This window comes from Notolepis coatsorum (assembly GCF_963971535.1).
Source record: "Notolepis coatsorum genome assembly, chromosome: 1".
Classification (NCBI taxonomy): domain Eukaryota; kingdom Metazoa; phylum Chordata; class Actinopteri; order Aulopiformes; family Paralepididae; genus Notolepis; species Notolepis coatsorum.
Window position 1 is genome coordinate 76,065,714 of NC_140165.1, and position 15,340 is coordinate 76,081,053.

Consider the following 15,340-nt stretch of genomic DNA (forward strand, 5'->3'; position numbering starts at 1 on the left):
ACGCACACACACACATGAAACCCACTAAGACCCAGGTCTGGATTACAGCTCTCTGTCTCTCTGTGAGGCGACCAGACACCGGTGCCATGCTGCCAACACAAATGCCAACCCAGATGCCAACCCCCTGTGTGCACGAGTGTGTATAAATGTTGGCCCCCCGACTGACGGCTACCATGCGCACCAAAGTGCCGTGTGTTTCACACCGTGGAGCAGACGATCGGATCGGCGCCGACAATCTCACGCTTGGCACACGTACGGTACACACTACCACAACATACACGGCGCACATACACACATGCAGTACACTCACAGATTCACACGTACACACACACATACACACTCAGGGTTGGCACACGTACGCGCACCTATAAACACAGCTGATTGGCACGTACGTGTTGTGTACCTCTACTGCACTGTTTAAATGGAGATACCGCTTGTGTGCGTGTGTGTGTGTGTGTGTGTGTGTGTGTGTGTGTATCTAGGTGTGTGTGTGTGTGTCTAGGTGCGTGCGTGTGTGCGTGTATGTGTGTGTGCGTGCGTGCGTGCGTGTGTGTATGTGTGTGTGTGTGTGTGTGTGTGTGTGTGTGTGTGTGTGTGTGTGTGTATGTGTGTGTGCGTGCGTGTGTGTATGTGTGTGTGTGTGTGTGAGTCTATGTGCATATGCATATTTTAATCCCTTTTCTTGGACGGCCACTAAACCGTGGGTCCTACACTGTAAAAAATGAGCGTCACTATGCGATTAAGAGTTAACGCAAAATTTGCAGATATAACTACCATTAAAGCACAACAAGGATTTGTTACAGACCCTAAAAAATAAACGCGACATTCAAAGAGTTCTACTCCAACTTGTATAAATCAGAAACGACCTTCGATCAAAACAAAATGGACACATATCTTAATCAAATTAACCTCCCCAAACTTTCAGAGGATGACGCTAAACAGTTAGAAACACCTATCACACTAGAGGAACTCAGGAAGGCCATATCCGAAATGCAAAGTGGTAGTGCTCCTGGAAGAGACGGTATCCCACCAGAAATGTACCTCTCATGTTGGGACATAATTGGACCCCTATTACCTAATATGATTTTATACTCAGTCAAGGAGGGGAACTTCCATAAGAACGACAATATTGCACTCATAACAGTCCTCCTCAAAAAAGACAAAGACCCCACCAAGTGTGGTAGTTACAGACCTTTAAGCCTCCTCGGAACCGATATCAAACTGTACTCTAAGGTATTAGCCATCAGACTTCAAAAGCTAATGACGTCTTTAGTTCATCCGGATCAAACTGGCTTCATAAGAGGCCGCTTGATCACTGATAACAGACGATTACTACACGTACTAGATGCCAGCAAGGACGACACCACACCTAAGGCGATGCTGTCCCTGGATGCAATGAAAGCTTTTGATAGGTTGGAATGGTCGTATCTATGGGCAGTATTAGAAAGGATGGGGTTAGGAAAAGGATTCATTGATATGATTAAAGTATTATACAAAGACCCATCGGCCATGATTACAACAGGTATAATCACATCCGAAATCTTTCCGGTATCACGCTCTTCTAGACAGGGTTGCCCTCTTAGTCCCGGACGCTTCGATTTATCATTAGAGCCTTTAGCACAATATATAAGACAATCCCAATCCATAGAACCAATCGTAATCAAGGGCACACAACATAAAATTAGTTTATATGCGGACAACGTAATACTGTTCATGCAAAACCCCAACACCGCAATGCCTCATCTTCTCAAGTTGATTGATGACTTTGGCGATCTATCAGGATTTAAGATAAATTGGCCGAAGTCGGCTTTCCTTCCACTTAACGCCCCTGCAAAAAAAAATATACTCCTTCCAGAAGAGATACCAATGGTTAAACACTTTAGATGTTTGGGAGTTGAAGTATTCCGTACCATAAGCCAAAATTACATAAAAATCCAAAATAAAATAAAATACGACTTTGACAGGTGGTCAAAACTTAAAAACTCAGTACAGGCACGGGTATCAATAGTTAAGATGGATGTCCTACCTAGAATCAACTTCATCAGCTCAATGCTACCGTTACCCCCTCCAGATGGTTACTGGAAAATATTACACTCTTCCGCATACAAATTTATTTGGAATAACAAACCACCACGTATAAAAAGATCCACCGCACAGAGAAACAAAGCCGACGGAGGTATGGCATTTCCAGATTTTTTCCACTATTTTAAGGCGTACACTTTAAGACCACTGACAACCTGGTTTGATCCCCAAGCATCAGTATCCTGGAGAAATTTAGAAGTAAATATAGTAGCACCACATAGACTGCAGGACATAGTATACACCAAATTATCAATTAAGCAATGCGAAGTGAAATTTGGCCCCATTATTACTCATGCGATCCGGATATGGCGTGAAACACAAAAAAAATATTCTAACCCACATAAATGGCATAATCATACTCCCTTATTCAATAACAATGCACTCCTGATTGGAAAACGACCTATAAGATTCCCTAGATGGGAAAAGCAGGGCATACACACATTAGGAGATGTTTTCAACAAACAGGGTTTTTGTAGTTATGAGGAAATACACAAAAAATTTCACCGGTTCCACATATTATTTTTACGCACAGTTATTGTTATGTTTGAAGGCTCACAGTGTCCCATTAAGGATACCAATTGTACACCACAGATACCACAAATTATTCTATGAAAGAGAGACATCGAGAGGTTTTGTATCAGATTTTTATCATCAATTACTAACGTCCTCGTATGAAATCCTCCACCTAGACTCAGTCTGGAGGAGGGATATACCAGACCTGGAAATAGATTTTGATTGGCAAGAAGCCTGGGCAAATGTTCGACTTGCATCACGGAACCCGGACCATCAACAAATCAATCTTAACTATATTTATAGGACATACTTGACTCCTATAAGACTGAACAGAATGGGTCTTAAACAAGACTCCAAATGCTCCTTATGTACAAATGGGGACGAGGGTACATTTATGCACATGTACTGGGACTGCCCACCAGTCAAGATATTCTGGAAAGAAGTGACCCAGCAATTATCAAATCTCTTAACTCTGAATATACCTGTACACCCCTCTGTATTACTGTTAAATGATGTTTTTGAGTGTGCAGTACCTATACAGCTAAAGAGATTGGTTTTATCTGGTATCACAGCGGCTAAAAAGCTGATAGCATCACGATGGTTTCAACCGGAAAAAATGTGCCGGAAGGTCTGGATTCTCACATATCTCGATGTGATTTATCTAGAAATATCTACAGCAAGAATTCTGGGTCTCAATGAATCCAAAATTACAATGTGGTTAGAAGTGGTGGAGAGAATAAAAGCTAGCATATAATTGTAGTGCCTGGTTAGGAGCGAATGATAATGGATGGATTATCCAAGGGGGGGCCCGGGGGGGGGGAGCGAGCGAGAGCATATGTGTGTAGGGCAGTGGTTCTCAAACTGTGGTACGCGTACCACTAGTGGTACTTGGTGGTACTGCTGGTGGTACTTGAAAACATTTACAAAAAAGCACAATTTTTTTTTTTTTATTATTTTTTAAACACAACATCAAATTAGACACACAGGCATTAACAGTAAACATCCAGTAAACATTTTTTTTTCAGTCAGGCCACTGAACTTAGAAGCAGGCCAGGCCAGTGTTTCTGGTTGCGGTGGCGCGATAGTTAGATAACCTAAGTGGGGAACAACCAGGAGATCACTGTGACGGAGAGTAATGCAGTCTAAACAGTCATAAATCTTTAATTCAACTTCAGCCCTGATCATAACCATTTATTTTTAGATTTCTTGTAATGTCAGATAAAAAATCTGACATTACAAAAAATCCATCAAAATCTGTGTTGCTGCTAATCATTGACACATGCCTAGCCTGTAACAATCCCCCCCAGAAAAATTTACTTTGCATTTGATATTTTGAAAATATTTTACTTTTTGTGTGTTTTTTTTAACAATAATTTGTGATGCCCATCACAAACACTGGCATTTAAAGGGTAAAAATTCAAAACTTCCTGCACCAGAATGCAGGAAATTAAGTTTTTGTAACAAAATAATTGTGTGTGTGTGTGTGTGTGAGTGAGAGAAAGAATGATGGACAATCACTTGCTGTGTGTGAGAGAGAGAGAGAGAGAGAGAGAGAGAGAGAGACAGAGAGAGAGAGAGAGAGAGAGAGAGAGATAGAGAGAGAATTAAGTACATTTTCTGAAATACAGTTGTTCTTAATTTTCTCACTTGCTATGTGAGAATGTTAGTTATTATGTTCTCAATGCCCCTTGCATTGTATGAGTTGTGTGGAAGCGTTTGCTAGTTCTAGTGCTATCCCTTTGTACATTGTGGCTGTGTCTGACAAAAGTTAACAATACATAATGGTATTAGGAATACATTTGGCTCCTGCGTGAACTGCGCATAGCTGAATAGATTGTATTTTAACGCCGGTCATATGGTGATACTTGGAGAGCCAGCTACGTTCTCAGGTGGTACTTGGTGTAAAAAGTTTGAGAACCACTGGTGTAGGGTATTAGATAGCTGGTATTAGGTGTATATCTTGTATAAGACATTTATTTAAATGGTGATTTCATTGGATGTGCACTGTTAATTAATGCTTGTATATCTAATGTTATGTTGTCATGTTTGTTTATGTGTTTGTTTAAAAAATAATAAAAAAATAAAATACAAAAAAAACTGAGCGTCACCTGGTCATTTGATTCAACCAAAACTGTGTAAAATGCAATTCATAAATGGTTCAAATTCATTGAATTCAGCACAATTCGATTTCAAGTCTTTTTTTATTATGTATAGGTTACTAATAATTATTTAATACATATGGATTTTACCCCAATCCCAGTTTTTACAGTGTAGTTGTTTTTAAGGTGTTTTGCCATGTTTGGGCCCAGCCTGGTGTTCCTGTATTCTGCACCGTCTCGTTAACCCTTTCACCGCCACACTACCAAACGGTTAACCCGTTCACTGCGACAATACGCAGAAGGTTAACCCGTTCACTGCCACACGACAAAGGGTAAACCTTTTCACTGCCACACTACAGAAGGTTAACCCGGTTTATTACTTATCACTCAGATTACTCACAGGCAGATGCTATGAAGGAGAAGGACTGAGACAGACAGACAGAGATGCAGACAGGCAGGCAGACAGACAGACAGACAGACAGACAGACAGACAGACAGACAGACAGACAGACAGACAGACAGACAGACAGACAGACAGACAGACAGACAGACAGACAGACAGACAGACAGACAGACAGACAGACAGACAGACAGACAGACAGACAGACAGACAGACAGACATACAGGCAGACAGAGAGACAAAGAGACAGACAGAGGGGCAGACAGGCAGGCAGACAGACAGACGCTTATTATATCGATGATTGAAAAGCTATTTGCCGTCAGTAGTGTGATAGTAAAGGGTTAACCTTCTGTAGTGTGGCAGTGGAAGGGTTAATTTGCTGGAGGGTTATTCTAAAGCAAATAGCTTTTCAATCGTCAGGGGGTCTCTGGGCCTATGAAAACATGCCAGGCCTGCATTCCGTGGTCCCGGCCCTGGCCAGGGGAGAACATTGGGAACCGGGTTTGGCGGGCGGCAGGGAGTGGAGTTGAGTTTTATGGAGCGCGGCGGGGGGTTGGTTGGACATTGGATCGGGATTATTGAATCAGCACCGGGTGATCTGATTTAGGAATATCAACCTCTTGAATCTTGATCTGTAACTGAAAGAGAGAGGCGGCGCGTGCCGTCAGAGAGCGCTGTCAGAGAGTAGAGTGCTGTCAGGGAGTAGAGCGCTGTCAGAGAGTAGAGGGCTGTCAGAGAGTAGAGTGCTGTCAGAGAGTAGAGTGCTGTTAGAGAGTAGAGTGCTGTTAGAGAGTAGAGTGCTGTCAGAGAGTAGAGCGCTGTCAGAGAGTAGAGTCCTGTCAGAGAGTAGAGTACTGTCAGAGAGTAGAGTGCTGTTAGAGAGTAGAGTGCTGTCAGGGAGTAGAGTGCTGTCAGGGAGTAGAGCGCTGTCAGAGAGTAGAGGGAAGTCAGAGAGTAGAGTGCTGTCAGAGAGTAGAGTGCTGTTAGAGAGTAGAGTGCTGTTAGAGAGTAGAGTGCTGTCAGAGAGTAGAGTGCTGTCAGAGAGTAGAGTCCTGTCAGAGAGTAGAGTACTGTCAGAGAGTAGAGTGCTGTTAGAGAGTAGAGTGCTGTTAGAGAGTAGAGTGCTGTCAGAGAGTAGAGTGCTGTTAGAGAGTAGAGTGCTGTCAGAGAGTAGAGCGCTGTCAGAGAGTAGAGCGCTGTCAGAGAGTAGAGGGAAGTCAGAGAGTAGAGTGCTGTCAGAGAGTAGAGTGCTGTTAGAGAGTAGAGTGCTGTTAGAGAGTAGAGTGCTGTCAGAGAGTAGAGTGCTGTCAGAGAGTAGAGTGCTGTTAGAGAGTAGAGTGCTGTTAGAGAGTAGAGTGCTGTCAGAGAGTAGAGTGCTGTCAGAGAGTAGAGTCCTGTCAGAGAGTAGAGTACTGTCAGAGAGTAGAGTGCTGTTAGAGAGTAGAGTGCTGTTAGAGAGTAGAGTGCTGTCAGAGAGTAGAGTGCTGTCAGAGAGTAGAGCGCTGTCAGAGAGTAGAGCGCTGTCAGAGAGTAGAGTGCTGTCAGAGAGTAGAGTCCTGTTAGAGAGTAGAGTGCTGTCAGAGAGTAGAGTGCTGTCAGAGAGTAGAGGGCTGTCAGAGAGTAGAGCACTGTCAGAGAGTAGAGTGCTGTTAGAGAGTAGAGTGCTGTTAGAGAGTAGAGTGCTGTCAGAGAGTAGAGTCCTGTTAGAGAGTAGAGTGCTGTCAGAGAGTAGAGTGCTGTCAGAGAGTAGAGTGCTGTTAGAGAGTAGAGTGCTGTTAGAGAGTAGAGTGCTGTCAGAGAGTAGAGTGCTGTCAGAGAGTAGAGTGCTGTCAGAGAGTAGAGTGCTGTCAGAGAGTAGAGTGCTGTCAGAGAGTAGAGTGCTGTCAGAGAGTAGAGGGCTGTCAGAGAGTAGAGCACTGTCAGAGAGTAGAGTGCTGTTAGAGAGTAGAGTGCTGTTAGAGAGTAGAGTGCTGTTAGAGAGTAGAGTGCTGTCAGAGAGTAGAGTGCTGTCAGAGAGTAGAGTCCTGTCAGAGAGTAGAGTACTGTCAGAGAGTAGAGTGCTGTTAGAGAGTAGAGTGCTGTCAGAGAGTAGAGTGCTGTTAGAGAGCGCTGTCAGAGAGTAGAGTGCTGTTAGAGAGTAGAGTGCTGTCAGAGAGTAGAGTGCTGTTAGAGAGTAGAGTGCTGTTAGAGAGTAGAGTGCTGTCAGAGAGTAGAGTGCTGTCAGATAGTAGAGTGCTGTCAGAGAGTAGAGTGCTGTTAGAGAGTAGAGTGATGTCAGAGTGTAGAGTCCTGTCAGAGAGTAGAGTGCTGTTAGAGAGTAGAGCGCTGTTAGAGAGTAGAGTGCTGTTAGAGAGTAGAGTGCTGTCAGAGAGTAGAGTGCTGTCAGAGAGTAGAGTGCTGTCAGAGAGTAGAGTCCTGTTAGAGAGTAGAGTGCTGTCAGAGAGTAGAGTGCTGTCAGAGAGTAGAGTGCTGTTAGAGAGTAGAGTGCTGTTAGAGAGTAGAGTGCTGTTAGAGAGCGCTGTCAGAGAGTAGAGCGCTGTCAGAGAGTAGAGCGCTGTCAGAGAGTAGAGTGCTGTCAGAGAGTAGAGTGCTGTCAGAGAGTAGAGTGCTGTCAGAGAGTAGAGTGCTGTTAGAGAGTAGAGTGATGTCAGAGAGTAGAGTCCTGTCAGAGAGTAGAGTGTTGTTAGAGAGTAGAGTGCTGTTAGAGAGTAGAGTGCTGTTAGAGAGTAGAGTGCTGTCAGAGAGTAGAGTGCTGTCAGAGAGTAGAGTGCTGTCAGAGAGTAGAGTGCTGTTAGAGAGTAGAGTGCTGTCAGAGAGTAGAGTGCTGTCAGAGAGTAGAGTGCTGTTAGAGAGTAGAGTGCTGTTAGAGAGTAGAGTGATGTTAGAGAGTAGAGTGAACACAGAGTAGAGTGCTGTCAGAGAGTAGAGTGCTGTTAGAGAGTAGAGTGCTGTTAGAGAGTAGAGTGCTGTCAGAGAGTAGAGTGCTGTCAGAGAGTAGAGTGCTGTTAGAGAGTAGAGTGCTGTTAGAGAGTAGAGTGCTGTTAGAGAGTAGAGTGCTGTCAGAGAGTAGAGTGCTGTTAGAGAGTAGAGTGCTGTCAGATAGTAGAGTGCTGTCAGAGAGTAGATTGCTGTTAGAGAGTAGAGTGCTGTTAGAGAGTAGAGTGCTGTTAGAGAGTAGAGTGCTGTCAGAGAGTAGAGTGCTGTCAGAGAGTAGAGTGCTGTCAGAGAGTAGAGTGCTGTTAGAGAGTAGAGTGCTGTTAGATAGTAGAGTGCTGTCAGAGAGTAGAGCGCTGTCAGAGAGTAGCGTGCTGTCAGAGAGTAGAGTGCTGTCAGAGAGTACAGCGCTGTCAGAGAGTAGAGTGCTGTTAGAGAGTAGAGTGCTGTTAGAGAGTAGAGTGCTGTCAGAGAGTAGAGTGCTGTTAGAGAGTAGAGTGCTGTCAGAGAGTAGAGTGCTGTTAGAGAGTAGAGTGATGTTAGAGAGTAGAGTGCTGTCAGAGAGTAGAGTGCTGTCAGAGAGTAGAGTGCTGTTAGAGAGTAGAGTGCTGTTAGAGAGTAGAGTGCTGTTAGAGAGTAGAGTGCTGTCAGAGAGTAGAGTCCTGTCAGATAGTAGAGTGCTGTTAGAGAGTAGAGTGCTGTCAGAGAGTAGAGCGCTGTCAGAGAGTAGAGTCCTGTCTGAGAGTAGAGTGCTGTTAGAGAGTAGAGTGCTGTCAGAGAGTACAGCGCTGTCAGAGAGTAGAGTGCTGTTAGAGAGTAGAGTGCTGTTAGAGAGTAGAGTGCTGTCAGAGAGTAGAGTGCTGTTAGAGAGTAGAGTGCTGTCAGAGAGTAGAGTGCTGTTAGAGAGTAGAGTGATGTTAGAGAGTAGAGTGCTGTCAGAGAGTAGAGTGCTGTCAGAGAGTAGAGTGCTGTTAGAGAGTAGAGTGCTGTTAGAGAGTAGAGTGCTGTTAGAGAGTAGAGTGCTGTCAGAGAGTAGAGTCCTGTCAGATAGTAGAGTGCTGTTAGAGAGTAGAGTGCTGTCAGAGAGTAGAGCGCTGTCAGAGAGTAGAGTCCTGTCTGAGAGTAGAGTGCTGTTAGAGAGTAGAGTGCTGTTAGAGAGTAGAGTGCTGTTAGAGAGTAGAGTGCTGTCAGAGAGTAGAGTCCTGTTAGAGAGTAGAGTGCTGTCAGAGAGTAGAGTGCTGTCAGAGAGTAGAGTGCTGTTAGAGAGTAGAGTGCTGTTAGAGAGTAGAGTGCTGTTAGAGAGCGCTGTCAGAGAGTAGAGCGCTGTCAGAGAGTAGAGCGCTGTCAGAGAGTAGAGTGCTGTCAGAGAGTAGAGTGCTGTCAGAGAGTAGAGTGCTGTCAGAGAGTAGAGTGCTGTTAGAGAGTAGAGTGATGTCAGAGAGTAGAGTCCTGTCAGAGAGTAGAGTGCTGTTAGAGAGTAGAGCGCTGTTAGAGAGTAGAGTGCTGTTAGAGAGTAGAGTGCTGTCAGAGAGTAGAGTGCTGTCAGAGAGTAGAGTGCTGTCAGAGAGTAGAGTCCTGTTAGAGAGTAGAGTGCTGTCAGAGAGTAGAGTGCTGTCAGAGAGTAGAGTGCTGTTAGAGAGTAGAGTGCTGTTAGAGAGTAGAGTGCTGTTAGAGAGCGCTGTCAGAGAGTAGAGCGCTGTCAGAGAGTAGAGTGCTGTCAGAGAGTAGAGTGCTGTCAGAGAGTAGAGTGCTGTCAGAGAGTAGAGTGCTGTTAGAGAGTAGAGTGATGTCAGAGAGTAGAGTCCTGTCAGAGAGTAGAGTGCTGTTAGAGAGTAGAGTGCTGTTAGAGAGTAGAGTGCTGTTAGAGAGCGCTGTCAGAGAGCAGAGCGCTGTCAGAGAGTAGAGTGCTGTCAGAGAGTAGAGTGCTGTCAGAGAGTAGAGTGCTGTTAGAGAGTAGAGTGATGTCAGAGAGTAGAGTCCTGTCAGAGAGTAGAGTGCTGTTAGAGAGTAGAGCGCTGTTAGAGAGTAGAGTGCTGTTAGAGAGTAGAGTGCTGTCAGAGAGTAGAGTGCTGTCAGAGAGTAGAGTGCTGTTAGAGAGTAGAGTGCTGTCAGAGAGTAGAGTGCTGTCAGAGAGTAGAGTGCTGTTAGAGAGTAGAGTGCTGTTAGAGAGTAGAGTGATGTTAGAGAGTAGAGTGAACACAGAGTAGAGTGCTGTCAGAGAGTAGAGTGCTGTTAGAGAGTAGAGTGCTGTTAGAGAGTAGAGTGCTGTCAGAGAGTAGAGTGCTGTCAGAGAGTAGAGTGCTGTTAGAGAGTAGAGTGCTGTTAGAGAGTAGAGTGCTGTTAGAGAGTAGAGTGCTGTCAGAGAGTAGAGTGCTGTTAGAGAGTAGAGTGCTGTCAGATAGTAGAGTGCTGTCAGAGAGTAGATTGCTGTTAGAGAGTAGAGTGCTGTTAGAGAGTAGAGTGCTGTTAGAGAGTAGAGTGCTGTCAGAGAGTAGAGTGCTGTCAGAGAGTAGAGTGCTGTCAGAGAGTAGAGTGCTGTTAGAGAGTAGAGTGCTGTTAGATAGTAGAGTGCTGTCAGAGAGTAGAGCGCTGTCAGAGAGTAGAGTGCTGTCAGAGAGTAGAGTGCTGTCAGAGAGTACAGTGCTGTCAGAGAGTAGAGTGCTGTTAGAGAGTAGAGTGCTGTTAGAGAGTAGAGTGCTGTCAGAGAGTAGAGTGCTGTTAGAGAGTAGAGTGCTGTCAGAGAGTAGAGTGCTGTTAGAGAGTAGAGTGATGTTAGAGAGTAGAGTGCTGTCAGAGAGTAGAGTGCTGTCAGAGAGTAGAGTGCTGTTAGAGAGTAGAGTGCTGTTAGAGAGTAGAGTGCTGTTAGAGAGTAGAGTGCTGTTAGAGAGTAGAGTGCTGTCAGAGAGTAGAGTCCTGTCAGATAGTAGAGTGCTGTTAGAGAGTAGAGTGCTGTCAGAGAGTAGAGCGCTGTCAGAGAGTAGAGTCCTGTCTGAGAGTAGAGTGCTGTTAGAGAGTAGAGTGCTGTTAGAGAGTAGAGTGCTGTTAGAGAGTAGAGTGCTGTCAGAGAGTAGAGTGCTGTCAGAGAGTAGAGTGCTGTTAGGGAGTAGAGTGCTGTCAGAGAGTAGAATGCTGTCAGAGAGTAGAGTGCTGTCAGAGAGTAGAGTGCTGTCAGAGAGTAGAGTGTTGTTAGAGAGTAGAGTGCTGTCAGAGAGTAGAGTGCTGTCAGAGAGTAGAGTGCTGTTAGAGAGTAGAGCACTGTCAGAGAGTAGAGTGCTGTCAGAGAGTAGAGTGCTGTTAGAGAGTAGAGTGCTGTCAGAGAGTAGAGTGCTGTTAGAGAGTAGAGTGCTGTTAGAGAGTAGAGCGCTGTCAGAGAGTAGAGTGCTGTTAGAGAGTAGAGTGCTGTCAGAGAGTAGAGTGCTGTTAGAGAGTAGAGTGCTGTCAGAGAGTAGAGTGCTGTTAGAGAGTAGAGTGCTGTTAGAGAGTAGAGCGCTGTTAGAGAGTAGAGTGCTGTCAGAGAGTAGAGTGCTGTCAGAGAGTAGAGTGCTGTTAGAGAGTAGAGTGCTGTCAGATAGTAGAGTGCTGTTAGAGAGTAGAATGCTGTTAGAGAGTAGAGTGGTGTTAGAGAGTAGAGCGCTGTTAGAGAGTAGAGTGCTGTCAGAGAGTAGAGTGCTGTCAGAGAGTAGAGTCCTGTCAGAGAGTAGAGTGCTGTTAGAGAGTAGAGTGCTGTCAGAGAGTAGAGTGCTGTTAGAGAGTAGAGTGCTGTTAGAGAGTAGAGTGCTGTTAGAGAGTAGAGTGCTGTTAGACAGTAGAGCGCTGTCAGAGAGTAGAGTGCTGTTAGAGAGTAGAGTGCTGTTAGAGAGTAGAGTGCTGTCAGAGAGTAGAGTGCTGTCAGAGAGTAGAGCGCTGTCAGAGAGTAGAGTGCTGTTAGAGAGTAGAGTGCTGTCAGAGAGTAGAGCGCTGTCAGAGAGTAGAGTGCTGTCAGAGAGTAGAGTGCTGTCAGAGAGTAGAGTGCTGTTAGAGAGTAGTTTGCTGTCAGAGAGTAGAGTGCTGTCAGAATAGAGTGCTGTCAGAGAGTAGAGTGCTGTCAGAGAGTAGAGTGCTGTTAGAGAGTAGAGTGCTGTTAGAGAGTAGAGTGCTGTCAGAGAGTAGAGTGCTGTTAGAGAGTAGAGTGCTGTTAGAGAGTAGAGTGCTGTTAGAGAGTAGAGTGCTGTCAGAGAGTAGAGTGCTGTTAGAGAGTAGAGTGCTGTCAGAGAGTAGAGTGCTGTCAGAGAGTAGAGTGCTGTTAGAGAGTAGAGTGCTGTTAGAGAGTAGAGTGCTGTCAGAGAGTAGAGTGCTGTCAGAGAGTAGAGCGCTGTTAGAGAGTAGAGTGCTGTCAGAGAGTAGAGTGAACACAGAGTAGAGTGCTGTTAGAGAGTATAGTGCTGTCAGAGAGTAGAGTGCTGTCAGAGAGTAGAGCACTGTCAGAGAGTAGAGTGCTGTTAGAGAGTAGAGTGCTGTTAGAGAGTAGAGTGCTGTTAGAGAGTAGAGCGCTGTCAGAGTGTAGAGTGCTGTTAGAGAGTAGAGCGCTGTAAGAGAGTAGAGTGCTGTCAGAGAGTAGAGTGCTGTTAGAGAGTAGAGTGCTGTTAGAGAGTAGAGTGCTGTTAGAGAGTAGAGCGCTGTCAGAGAGTAGAGTGCTGTTAGAGAGTAGAGCGCTGTTAGAGAGTAGAGTGCTGTCAGAGAGTAGAGTGCTGTTAGAGAGTAGAGTGCTGTTAGAGAGTAGAGTGATGTTAGAGTGTAGAGCGCTGTCAGAGAGTAGAGTGCTGTTAGAGAGTAGAGCGCTGTCAGAGAGTAGAGTGCTGTTAGAGAGTAGAGTGCTGTTAGAGAGTAGAGCGCTGTTAGAGAGTAGAGTGCTGTCAGAGAGTAGAGTGCTGTCAGAGAGTAGAGTCCTGTCAGAGAGTAGAGTGCTGTTAGAGAGTAGAGTGCTGTCAGAGAGTAGAGTGCTGTTAGAGAGTAGAGTGCTGTCAGAGAGTAGAGTGCTGTTAGAGAGTAGAGTGCTGTCAGAGAGTAGAGTGCTGTTAGAGAGTAGAGTGCTGTTAGAGAGTAGAGTGCTGTCAGAGAGTAGAGTGCTGTCAGAGAGTAGAGCGCTGTCAGAGAGTAGAGTGCTGTCAGAGAGTAGAGTGCTGTCAGAGAGTAGAGCGATGTCAGAGAGTAGAGTGCTGTCAGAGAGTAGAGTGCTGTCAGAGAGTAGAGTGCTGTTAGAGAGTAGAGTGCTGTCAGAGAGTAGAGTGCTGTCAGAATAGAGTGCTGTCAGAGAGTAGAGTGCTGTCAGAGAGTAGAGTGCTGTTAGAGAGTAGAGTGCTGTTAGAGAGTAGAGTGCTGTCAGAGAGTAGAGTGCTGTTGGAGAGTAGAGTGCTGTTAGAGAGTAGAGTGCTGTTAGAGAGTAGAGTGCTGTCAGAGAGTAGAGTGCTGTTAGAGAGTAGAGTGCTGTCAGAGAGTAGAGTGCTGTCAGAGAGTAGAGTGCTGTTAGAGAGTAGAGTGCTGTTAGAGAGTAGAGTGCTGTTAGAGAGTAGAGCGCTGTTAGAGAGTAGAGTGCTGTTAGAGAGTAGAGTGCTGTCAGAGAGTAGAGTGCTGTTAGAGAGTAGAGTGCTGTTAGAGAGTAGAGTGCTGTTAGAGAGTAGAGTGCTGTCAGAGAGTAGAGTGCTGTTAGAGAGTAGAGTGCTGTTAGAGAGTAGAGTGCTGTCAGAGAGTAGAGTGCTGTCAGAGAGTAGAGCGCTGTCAGAGAGTAGAGTGCTGTCAGAGAGTAGAGTGCTGTCAGAGAGTAGAGTGCTGTTAGAGAGTAGAGTGCTGTTAGAGAGTAGAGTGCTGTTAGAGAGTAGAGTGCTGTTAGAGAGTAGAGTGCTGTCAGAGAGTAGAGCGCTGTTAGAGAGTAGAGTGCTGTTAGAGAGTAGAGTGCTGTCAGAGAGTAGAGTGCTGTTAGAGAGTAGAGTGCTGTTAGAGAGTAGAGTGCTGTCAGAGAGTAGAGTGCTGTTAGAGAGTAGAGTGCTGTCAGAGAGTAGAGTGCTGTTAGAGAGTAGAGTGCTGTTAGAGAGTAGAGTGCTGTCAGAGAGTAGAGTGCTGTCAGAGAGTAGAGTCCTGTCAGATAGTAGAGTGCTGTCAGAGAGTAGAGTGCTGTTAGAGAGTAGAGTGCTGTCAGAGAGTAGAGTGCTGTCAGAGAGTAGAGTGCTGTTAGAGAGTAGAGTGCTGTTAGAGAGTAGAGTGATGTTAGAGAGTAGAGTGAACACAGAGTAGAGTGCTGTCAGAGAGTAGAAGTAGAATGCTGTTAGAGAGTAGAGTGCTGTTAGAGAGTAGAGTGCTGTCAGAGAGTAGAGTGCTGTCAGAGAGTAGAGTGCTGTTAGAGAGTAGAGTGCTGTTAGAGAGTAGAGTGCTGTTAGAGAGTAGAGTGCTGTCAGAGAGTAGAGTGCTGTTAGAGAGTAGAGTGCTGTCAGATAGTAGAGTGCTGTCAGAGAGTAGATTGCTGTTAGAGAGTAGAGTGCTGTTAGAGAGTAGAGTGCTGTTAGAGAGTAGAGTGCTGTCAAAGAGTAGAGTGCTGTCAGAGAGTAGAGTGCTGTCAGAGAGTAGAGTGCTGTTAGAGAGTAGAGTGCTGTTAGATAGTAGAGTGCTGTCAGAGAGTAGAGCGCTGTCAGAGAGTAGCGTGCTGTCAGAGAGTAGAGTGCTGTCAGAGAGTACAGCGCTGTCAGAGAGTAGAGTGCTGTTAGAGAGTAGAGTGCTGTTAGAGAGTAGAGTGCTGTAAGAGAGTAGAGTGCTGTTAGAGAGTAGAGTGCTGTCAGAGAGTAGAGTGCTGTTAGAGAGTAGAGTGATGTTAGAGAGTAGAGTGCTGTCAGAGAGTAGAGTGCTGTCAGAGAGTAGAGTGCTGTTAGAGAGTAGAGTGCTGTTAGAGAGTAGAGTGCTGTTAGAGAGTAGAGTGCTGTTAGAGAGTAGAGTGCTGTCAGAGAGTAGAGTCCTGTCAGATAGTAGAGTGCTGTTAGAGAGTAGAGTGCTGTCAGAGAGTAGAGCGCTGTCAGAGAGTAGAGTCCTGTCTGAGAGTAGAGTGCTGTTAGAGAGTAGAGTGCTGTTAGAGAGTAGAGTGCTGTTAGAGAGTAGAGTGCTGTCAGAGAGTAGAGTCCTGTTAGAGAGTAGAGTGCTGTCAGAGAGTAGAGTGCTGTCAGAGAGTAGAGTGCTGTTAGAGAGTAGAGTGCTGTTAGAGAGTAGAGTGCTGTTAGAGAGCGCTGTCAGAGAGTAGAGCGCTGTCAGAGAGTAGAGCGCTGTCAGAGAGTAGAGTGCTGTCAGAGAGTAG